Genomic DNA, 9,444 nt, shown 5'->3' on the forward strand with positions numbered 1-9,444 from the left:
ATCGCAAATTTTGTTTATTGTTAATAATAAAAAACGTATAGCCTTCAATCATAAGCGTACTCTGAGTTTTGTGCCTCGTTGGCGCAGTAGGCAGCGCGTCAGTCTCATAATCTGAAGGTCGTGAGTTCGACCCTCACACTGGGCATTTGTTTTGAGACACCTTTGCCTTAAATTAACCGAGGTCATGCACAATTATTTACCAGGGTTTCTTCAGCCCTTCAATTGATCAATATCATGATATATAGGTCTTAAATTTGAATCCCACATAGGGAAAGGCAGTTGGCTGTTTTGTAGAAAAGATAAATCTTAAATTATATTTTTTGTTAATAAAAAGAACGTGAAGCCTTCAATAGTGAACATATGTTGGAACATCTGCCTCGTTGGCGCAGTAGGCAGCGCGTCAGTCTCATAATCTGAAGGTCGTGAGTTCGACCCTCACACTGGGCATTTGTTTTGAGACACCTTTGCCTTAAATTAACCGAGGTCATGCACAAGTTTTTGCCAGGGTTTCTTCAGCCCTTCAATTGATCAATATCATGATATATAGGTCTTAAGTTTGATTCCCACTTAGGGGAAGGTACTAGGCTGTTTTGTAAAAAAGGTAAATCGCAAATTTTGTTTATTGTTAATAATAAAAACGTATAGCCTTCAATCATAAGCGTACTCTGAGTTTTGTGCCTCGTTGGCGCAGTAGGCAGCGCGTCAGTCTCATAATCTGAAGGTAGTGAGTTCGACCCTCACACTGGGCATTTGTTTTGAGACACCTTTGCCTTAAATTAACCGAGGTCATGCACAAGTTTTTTGCCAGGGTTTCTTCAGCCCTTCAATTGATCAATATCATGATATATAGGTCTTAAGTTTGATTCCCACATAGGGGAAGGCAGTAGGCTGTTTTGTAGAAAAGGTAAATCGCAAATTTTGTTTATTGTTAATAAAAAGAACGTGAAGCCTTCAATAGTGAACATATGTTGGAACATCAGCCTCGTTGGCGCAGTAGGCAGCGCGTCAGTCTCATAATCTGAAGGTCGTGAGTTCGACCCTCACACTGGGCATTTGTTTTGAGACACCTTTGCCTTGAATTAACCGAGGTCATTCACAATTATTTACCAGGGTTTCTTCAGCCCTTCAATTGATCAATATCATGATATATAGGTCTTAAGTTTGATTCCCACCTTAGGGGAAGGTACTAGGCTGTTTTGTAAAAAAGGTAAATCGCAAATTTTGTTTATTGTTAATAAAAAGAACGTATAGCCTTCAATCATAAGCGTACTCTGAGTTTTGTGCCTCGTTGGCGCAGTAGGCAGCGCGTCAGTCTCATAATCTGAAGGTAGTGAGTTCGACCCTCACACTGGGCATTTGTTTTGAGACACCTTTGCCTTAAATTAACCGAGGTCATGCACAAGTTTTTGCCAGGGTTTCTTCAGCCCTTCAATTGATCAATATCATGATATATAGGTCTTAAGTTTGATTCCCACATAGGGGAAGGTACTAGGCTGTTTTGTAAAAAAGGTAAATCGCAAATTTTGTTTATTGTTAATAATAAAAACGTATAGCCTTCAATCATAAGCGTACTCTGAGTTTTGTGCCTTGTTGGCGCAGTAGGCAGCGCGTCAGTCTCATAATCTGAAGGTCGTGAGTTCGACCCTCACACTGGGCATTTGTTTTGAGACACCTTTGCCTTAAATTAACCGAGGTCATGCACAAGTATTTGCCAGGGTTTCTTCAGCCCTTCAATTGATCAATATCATGATATATAGGTCTTAAGTTTGACTCCCACATAGGGGAAGGCAGTAGGCTGTTTTGTAAAAAAGGTAAATCGCAAATTTTGTTTATTGTTAATAAAAAGAACGTATAGCCTTCAATCATAAGCGTACTCTGAGTTTTGTGCCTCGTTGGCGCAGTAGGCAGCGCGTCAGTCTCATAATCTGAAGGTCGTGAGTTCGACCCTCACACTGGGCATTTGTTTTGAGACACCTTTGCCTTGAATTAACCGAGGTCATGCACAAGTATTTGCCAGGGTTTCTTCAGCCCTTCAATTGATCAATATCATGATATATAGGTCTTAAGTTTGACTCCCACATAGGGGAAGGTACTAGGCTGTTTTGTAAAAAAGGTAAATCGCAAATTTTGTTTATTGTTAATAATAAAAACGTATAGCCTTCAATCATAAGCGTACTCTGAGTTTTGTGCCTCGTTGGCTGAGTAGGCAGCGCGTCAGTCTCATAATCTGAAGGTCGTGAGTTCGACCCTCACACTGGGCATTTGTTTTGAGACACCTTTGCCTTGAATTAACCGAGGTCATGCACAAGTATTTGCCAGGCTTTCTTCAGCCCTTCAATTGATCAATATCATGATATATAGGTCTTAAATTTGAATCCCACATAGGGAAAGGCAGTTGGCTGTTTTGTAGAAAAGATAAATCTTAAATTATATTTTTTGTTAATAAAAAGAACGTAAAGCCTTCAATAGTGAACATATGTTGGAACATCTGCCTCGTTGGCGCAGTAGGCAGCGCGTCAGTCTCATAATCTGAAGGTCGTGAGTTCGACCCTCACACTGGGCATTTGTTTTGAGACACCTTTGCCTTAAATTAACCGAGGTCATGCACAATTATTTGCCAGGGTTTCTTCAGCCCTTCAATTGATCAATATCATGATATATAGGTCTTAAGTTTGATTCCCACATAGGGGAAGGTACTAGGCTGTTTTGTAAAAAAGGTAAATCGCAAATTTTGTTTATTGTTAATAATAAAAACGTATAGCCTTCAATCATAAGCGTACTCTGAGTTTTGTGCCTCGTTGGCGCAGTAGGCAGCGCGTCAGTCTCATAATCTGAAGGTAGTGAGTTCGACCCTCACACTGGGCATTTGTTTTGAGACACCTTTGCCTTGAATTAACCGAGGTCATTCACAATTATTTACCAGGGTTTCTTCAGCCCTTCAATTGATCAATATCATGATATATAGGTCTTAAGTTTGACTCCCACATAGGGGAACGTACTAGGCTGTTTTGTAAAAAAGGTAAATCGCAAATTTTGTTTATTGTTAATAATAAAAAACGTATAGCCTTCAATCATAAGCGTACTCTGAGTTTTGTGCCTCGTTGGCGCAGTAGGCAGCGCGTCAGTCTCATAATCTGAAGGTAGTGAGTTCGACCCTCACACTGGGCATTTGTTTTGAGACACCTTTGCCTTGAATTAACCGAGGTCATTCACAATTATTTACCAGGGTTTCTTCAGCCCTTCAATTGATAAATATCATGATATATAGGTCTTAAGTTCGACTCCCACATAGGGGAAGGTACTAGGCTGTTTTGTAAAAAAGGTAAATCGCAAATTTTGTTTATTGTTAATAATAAAAAACGTATAGCCTTCAATCATAAGCGTACTCTGAGTTTTGTGCCTCGTTGGCGCAGTAGGCAGCGCGTCAGTCTCATAATCTGAAGGTCGTGAGTTCGACCCTCACACTGGGCATTTGTTTTGAGACACCTTTGCCTTAAATTAACCGAGGTCATGCACAAGTTTTTGCCAGGGTTTCTTCAGCCCTTCAATTGATCAATATCATGATATATAGGTCTTAAGTTTGATTCCCACTTAGGGGAAGGTACTAGGCTGTTTTGTAAAAAAGGTAAATCGCAAATTTTGTTTATTGTTAATAATAAAAACGTATAGCCTTCAATCATAAGCGTACTCTGAGTTTTGTGCCTCGTTGGCGCAGTAGGCAGCGCGTCAGTCTCATAATCTGAAGGTAGTGAGTTCGACCCTCACACTGGGCATTTGTTTTGAGACACCTTTGCCTTGAATTAACCGAGGTCATTCACAATTATTTACCAGGGTTTCTTCAGCCCTTCAATTGATCAATATCATGATATATAGGTCTTAAGTTTGACTCCCACATAGGGGAACGTACTAGGCTGTTTTGTAAAAAAGGTAAATCGCAAATTTTGTTTATTGTTAATAATAAAAAACGTATAGCCTTCAATCATAAGCGTACTCTGAGTTTTGTGCCTCGTTGGCGCAGTAGGCAGCGCGTCAGTCTCATAATCTGAAGGTCGTGAGTTCGACCCTCACACTGGGCATTTGTTTTGAGACACCTTTGCCTTGAATTAACCAAGGTCATTCACAATTATTTACCAGGCTTTCTTCAGCCCTTCAATTGATCAATATCATGATATATAGGTCTTAAATTTGAATCCCACATAGGGAAAGGCAGTTGGCTGTTTTGTAGAAAAGATAAATCTTAAATTATATTTTTTGTTAATAAAAAGAACGTGAAGCCTTCAATAGTGAACATATTTTGGAACATCTGCCTCGTTGGCGCAGTAGGCAGCGCGTCAGTCTCATAATCTGAAGGTCGTGAGTTCGACCCTCACACTGGGCATTTGTTTTGAGACACCTTTGCCTTGAATTAACCGAGGTCATTGACAAGTATTTGCCAGGGTTTCTTCAGCTCTTCAATTGATCAATATCATGATACATAGGTCTTAAGTTTGATTCCCACTTAGGGGAAGGTACTAGGCTGTTTTGTAAAAAAGGTAAATCGCAAATTTTGTTTATTGTTAATAAAAAGAACGTAAAGCCTTCAATAGTGAACATATGTTGGAACATCTGCCTCGTTGGCGCAGTAGGCAGCGCGTCAGTCTCATAATCTGAAGGTCGTGAGTTCGACCCTCACACTGGGCATTTGTTTTGAGACACCTTTGCCTTGAATTAACCGAGGTCATGCACAAGTATTTGCCAGGGTTTCTTCAGCCCTTCAATTGATCAATATCATGATATATAGGTCTTAAGTTTGACTCCCACATAGGGGAAGGTACTAGGCTGTTTTGTAAAAAAGGTAAATCGCAAATTTTGTTTATTGTTAATAATAAAGAACGTATAGCCTTCAATCATAAGCGTACTCTGAGTTTTGTGCCTCGTTGGCGCAGTAGGCAGCGCGTCAGTCTCATAATCTGAAGGTCGTGAGTTCGACCCTCACACTGGGCATTTGTTTTGAGACACCTTTGCCTTAAATTAACCGAGGTCATGCACAATTATTTGCCAGGGTTTCTTCAGCCCTTCAATTGATCAATATCATGATATATAGGTCTTAAGTTTGACTCCCACATAGGGGAAGGCAGTAGGCTGTTTTGTAAAAAAGGTAAATCGCAAATTTTGTTTATTGTTAATAAAAAGAACGTATAGCCTTCAATAGTGAACCATACTTTGGAAGTTTGTGCCTCGTTGGCGCAGTAGGCAGCGCGTCAGTCTCATAATCTGAAGGTCGTGAGTTCGACCCTCACACTGGGCATTTGTTTTGAGACACCTTTGCCTTAAATTAACCGAGGTCATGCACAAGTTTTTGCCAGGGTTTCTTCAGCCCTTCAATTGATCAATATCATGATATATAGGTCTTAAGTTTGACTTCCCACAATAGGGGAAGGTACTAGGCTGTTTTGTAAAAAAGGTAAATCGCAAATTTTGTTTATTGTTAATAATAAAAACGTATAGCCTTCAATCATAAGCGTACTCTGAGTTTTGTGCCTCGTTGGCGCAGTAGGCAGCGCGTCAGTCTCATAATCTGAAGGTAGTGAGTTCGACCCTCACACTGGGCATTTGTTTTGAGACACCTTTGCCTTAAATTAACCGAGGTCATGCACAAGTATTTGCCAGGGTTTCTTCAGCCCTTCAATTGATCAATATCATGATATATAGGTCTTAAGTTTGACTCCCACATAGGGGAAGGCAGTAGGCTGTTTTGTAAAAAAGGTAAATCGCAAATTTTGTTTATTGTTAATAAAAAGAACTTAAAGCCTTCAATAGTGAATTTATTTTGGAACATCTGCCTCGTTGGCGCAGTAGGCAGCGCGTCAGTCTCATAATCTGAAGGTCGTGAGTTCGACCCTCACACTGGGCATTTGTTTTGAGACACCTTTGCCTTGAATTAACCGAGGTCATTCACAATTATTTACTAGGGTTTCTTCAGCCCTTCAATTGATCAATATCATGATATATATACGTCTTAAGTTTGATTCCCACTTAGGGGAAGGTACTAGGCTGTTTTGTAAAAAAGGTAAATCGCAAATTTTGTTTATTGTTAATAAAAAGAACGTATAGCCTTCAATCATAAGCGTACTCTGAGTTTTGTGCCTCGTTGGCGCAGTAGGCAGCGCGTCAGTCTCATAATCTGAAGGTCGTGAGTTCGACCCTCACACTGGGCATTTGTTTTGAGACACCTTTGCCTTGAATTAACCAAGGTCATGCACAAGTATTTGCCAGGCTTTCTTCAGCCCTTCAATTGATCAATATCATGATATATAGGTCTTAAGTTTGACTCCCACATAGGGGAAGGCAGTAGGCTGTTTTGTAAAAAAGGTAAATCGCAAATTTTGTTTATTGTTAATAAAAAGAACGTATAGCCTTCAATAGTGAAGCTTACTCTTGAAGTTTTGTGCCTCGTTGGTGCAGTAGGCAGCGCGTCAGTCTCATAATCTGAAGGTCGTGAGTTCGACCCTCACACTGGGCATTTGTTTTGAGACACCTTTGCCTTGAATTAACCGAGGTCATGCACAAATTATTTACCAGGGTTTCTTCAGCCCTTCAATTGATCAATATCATGATATATAGGTCTTAAGTTTGACTCCCACATAGGGGAAGGCAGTAGGCTGTTTTGTAAAAAAGGTAAATCGCAAATTTTGTTTATTGTTAATAAAAAGAACTTAAAGCCTTCAATAGTGAATTTATTTTGGAACATCTGCCTCGTTGGCGCAGTAGGCAGCGCGTCAGTCTCATAATCTGAAGGTCGTGAGTTCGACCCTCACACTGGGCATTTGTTTTGAGACACCTTTGCCTTAAATTAACCGAGGTCATGCACAAGTATTTGCCAGGGTTTCTTCAGCCCTTCAATTGATCAATATCATGATATATAGGTCTTAAGTTTGATTCCCACTTAGGGGAAGGTACTAGGCTGTTTTGTAAAAAAGGTAAATCGCAAATTTTGTTTATTGTTAATAATAAAAACGTATAGCCTTCAATCATAAGCGTACTCTGAGTTTTGTGCCTCGTTGGCGCAGTAGGCAGCGCGTCAGTCTCATAATCTGAAGGTAGTGAGTTCGACCCTCACACTGGGCATTTGTTTTGAGACACCTTTGCCTTGAATTAACCGAGGTCATGCACAAGTATTTGCCAGGGTTTCTTCAGCCCTTCAATTGATCAATATCATGATATATAGGTCTTAAGTTTGACTCCCACATAGGGGAAGGTACTAGGCTGTTTTGTAAAAAAGGTAAATCGCAAATTTTGTTTATTGTTAATAATAAAAACGTATAGCCTTCAATCATAAGCGTACTCTGAGTTTTGTGCCTCGTTGGCGCAGTAGGCAGCGCGTCAGTCTCATAATCTGAAGGTCGTGAGTTCGACCCTCACACTGGGCATTTGTTTTGAGACACCTTTGCCTTGAATTAACCGAGGTCATGCACAAGTATTTGCCAGGGTTTCTTCAGCCCTTCAATTGATCAATATCATGATACATAGGTCTTAAATTTTACTCCCACATAAAGGAAGGTAGTAGGCTGTTTTGTAAAAAAGGTAAATCGCAAATTTTGTTTATTGTTAATAATAAAGAACGTATAGCCTTCAATCATAAGCGTACTCTGAGTTTTGTGCCTCGTTGGCGCAGTAGGCAGCGCGTCAGTCTCATAATCTGAAGGTAGTGAGTTCGACCCTCACACTGGGCATTTGTTTTGAGACACCTTTGCCTTGAATTAACCGAGGTCATTCACAATTATTTACCAGGGTTTCTTCAGCCCTTCAATTGATCAATATCATGATATATAGGTCTTAAGTTTGACTCCCACATAGGGGAAGGCAGTAGGCTGTTTTGTAAAAAAGGTAAATCGCAAATTTTGTTTATTGTTAATAATAAAAAACGTATAGCCTTCAATCATAAGCGTACTCTGAGTTTTGTGCCTCGTTGGCGCAGTAGGCAGCGCGTCAGTCTCATAATCTGAAGGTCGTGAGTTCGACCCTCACACTGGGCATTTGTTTTGAGACACCTTTGCCTTGAATTAACCGAGGTCATGCACAAGTATTTGCCAGGCTTTCTTCAGCCCTTCAATTGATCAATATCATGATATATAGGTCTTAAATTTGAATCCCACATAGGGAAAGGCAGTTGGCTGTTTTGTAGAAAAGGATAAATCTTAAATTATATTTTATTGTTAATAAAAAGAACGTAAAGCCTTCAATAGTGAACATATGTTGGAACATCTGCCTCGTTGGCGGAGTAGGCAGCGCGTCAGTCTCATAATCTGAAGGTCGTGAGTTCGACCCTCACACTGGGCATTTGTTTTGAGACACCTTTGCCTTAAATTAACCGAGGTCATGCACAAGTTTTTGCCAGGGTTTCTTCAGCCCTTCAATTGATCAATATCATGATATATAGGTCTTAAGTTTGATTCCCACTTAGGGGAAGGTACTAGGCTGTTTTGTAAAAAAGGTAAATCGCAAATTTTGTTTATTGTTAATAATAAAAACGTATAGCCTTCAATCATAAGCGTACTCTGAGTTTTGTGCCTCGTTGGCGCAGTAGGCAGCGCGTCAGTCTCATAATCTGAAGGTAGTGAGTTCGACCCTCACACTGGGCATTTGTTTTGAGACACCTTTGCCTTAAATTAACCGAGGTCATGCACAATTATTTGCCAGGCTTTCTTCAGCCCTTCAATTGATCAATATCATGATATATAGGTCTTAAGTTTGACTCCCACATAGGGGAAGGTACTAGGCTGTTTTGTAAAAAAGGTAAATCGCAAATTTTGTTTATTGTTAATAATAAAAACGTATAGCCTTCAATCATAAGCGTACTCTGAGTTTTGTGCCTCGTTGGCGCAGTAGGCAGCGCGTCAGTCTCATAATCTGAAGGTAGTGAGTTCGACCCTCACACTGGGCATTTGTTTTGAGACACCTTTGCCTTGAATTAACCGAGGTCATGCACAAGTATTTAGCCAGGGTTTCTTCAGCCCTTCAATTGATCAATATCATGATATATAGGTCTTAAGTTTGACTCCCACATAGGGGAAGGCAGTAGGCTGTTTTGTAAAAAAGGTAAATCGCAAATTTTGTTTATTGTTAATAATAAAGAACGTATAGCCTTCAATCATAAGCGTACTCTGAGTTTTGTGCCTCGTTGGCGCAGTAGGCAGCGCGTCAGTCTCATAATCTGAAGGTCGTGAGTTCGACCCTCACACTGGGCATTTGTTTTGAGACACCTTTGCCTTGAATTAACCGAGGTCATTCACAATTATTTACCAGGGTTTCTTCAGCCCTTCAATTGATCAATATCATGATATATAGGTCTTAAGTTTGACTCCCACATAGGGGAAGGCAGTAGGCTGTTTTGTAAAAAAGGTAAATCGCAAATTTTGTTTATTGTTAAAAATAAAAACGTATAGCCTTCAATGATAAGCGTAC

General features: G+C 40.0%; 18 non-coding genes across 18 annotated transcripts; all 18 read left to right on the forward strand.

Moving 5' to 3' along the window:
• The first annotated feature begins 72 nt into the window (after window positions 1–72).
• trnam-cau lies at window positions 73–145 on the forward strand. The gene has a single exon. It is a non-coding gene; the product is annotated as a tRNA-Met (tRNA).
• A 229-nt stretch (window positions 146–374) lies between these two features.
• Window positions 375–447, forward strand: trnam-cau. Its single transcript has one exon. It is a non-coding gene; the product is annotated as a tRNA-Met (tRNA).
• Window positions 448–979: 532 nt separating this feature from the next.
• trnam-cau lies at window positions 980–1,052 on the forward strand. The gene has a single exon. It is a non-coding gene; the product is annotated as a tRNA-Met (tRNA).
• Window positions 1,053–1,584: 532 nt separating this feature from the next.
• trnam-cau lies at window positions 1,585–1,657 on the forward strand. The gene has a single exon. It is a non-coding gene; the product is annotated as a tRNA-Met (tRNA).
• A 229-nt stretch (window positions 1,658–1,886) lies between these two features.
• On the forward strand, window positions 1,887–1,959 carry trnam-cau. Its single transcript has one exon. It is a non-coding gene; the product is annotated as a tRNA-Met (tRNA).
• A 531-nt stretch (window positions 1,960–2,490) lies between these two features.
• On the forward strand, window positions 2,491–2,563 carry trnam-cau. The gene has a single exon. It is a non-coding gene; the product is annotated as a tRNA-Met (tRNA).
• Window positions 2,564–3,398: 835 nt separating this feature from the next.
• Window positions 3,399–3,471, forward strand: trnam-cau. Its single transcript has one exon. It is a non-coding gene; the product is annotated as a tRNA-Met (tRNA).
• A 532-nt stretch (window positions 3,472–4,003) lies between these two features.
• On the forward strand, window positions 4,004–4,076 carry trnam-cau. The gene has a single exon. It is a non-coding gene; the product is annotated as a tRNA-Met (tRNA).
• A 229-nt stretch (window positions 4,077–4,305) lies between these two features.
• trnam-cau lies at window positions 4,306–4,378 on the forward strand. Its single transcript has one exon. It is a non-coding gene; the product is annotated as a tRNA-Met (tRNA).
• Window positions 4,379–4,607: 229 nt separating this feature from the next.
• Window positions 4,608–4,680, forward strand: trnam-cau. Its single transcript has one exon. It is a non-coding gene; the product is annotated as a tRNA-Met (tRNA).
• A 230-nt stretch (window positions 4,681–4,910) lies between these two features.
• On the forward strand, window positions 4,911–4,983 carry trnam-cau. Its single transcript has one exon. It is a non-coding gene; the product is annotated as a tRNA-Met (tRNA).
• A 231-nt stretch (window positions 4,984–5,214) lies between these two features.
• trnam-cau lies at window positions 5,215–5,287 on the forward strand. The gene has a single exon. It is a non-coding gene; the product is annotated as a tRNA-Met (tRNA).
• A 533-nt stretch (window positions 5,288–5,820) lies between these two features.
• trnam-cau lies at window positions 5,821–5,893 on the forward strand. The gene has a single exon. It is a non-coding gene; the product is annotated as a tRNA-Met (tRNA).
• A 231-nt stretch (window positions 5,894–6,124) lies between these two features.
• On the forward strand, window positions 6,125–6,197 carry trnam-cau. The gene has a single exon. It is a non-coding gene; the product is annotated as a tRNA-Met (tRNA).
• Window positions 6,198–6,732: 535 nt separating this feature from the next.
• On the forward strand, window positions 6,733–6,805 carry trnam-cau. The gene has a single exon. It is a non-coding gene; the product is annotated as a tRNA-Met (tRNA).
• A 531-nt stretch (window positions 6,806–7,336) lies between these two features.
• trnam-cau lies at window positions 7,337–7,409 on the forward strand. Its single transcript has one exon. It is a non-coding gene; the product is annotated as a tRNA-Met (tRNA).
• A 533-nt stretch (window positions 7,410–7,942) lies between these two features.
• On the forward strand, window positions 7,943–8,015 carry trnam-cau. Its single transcript has one exon. It is a non-coding gene; the product is annotated as a tRNA-Met (tRNA).
• Window positions 8,016–9,154: 1,139 nt separating this feature from the next.
• On the forward strand, window positions 9,155–9,227 carry trnam-cau. Its single transcript has one exon. It is a non-coding gene; the product is annotated as a tRNA-Met (tRNA).
• The last annotated feature ends 217 nt before the right edge of the window (window positions 9,228–9,444 follow it).

This window comes from Cyclopterus lumpus, chromosome 2 (assembly GCF_009769545.1).
Source record: "Cyclopterus lumpus isolate fCycLum1 chromosome 2, fCycLum1.pri, whole genome shotgun sequence".
In the NCBI taxonomy this organism is placed as follows: Eukaryota; Metazoa; Chordata; class Actinopteri; order Perciformes; family Cyclopteridae; genus Cyclopterus; species Cyclopterus lumpus.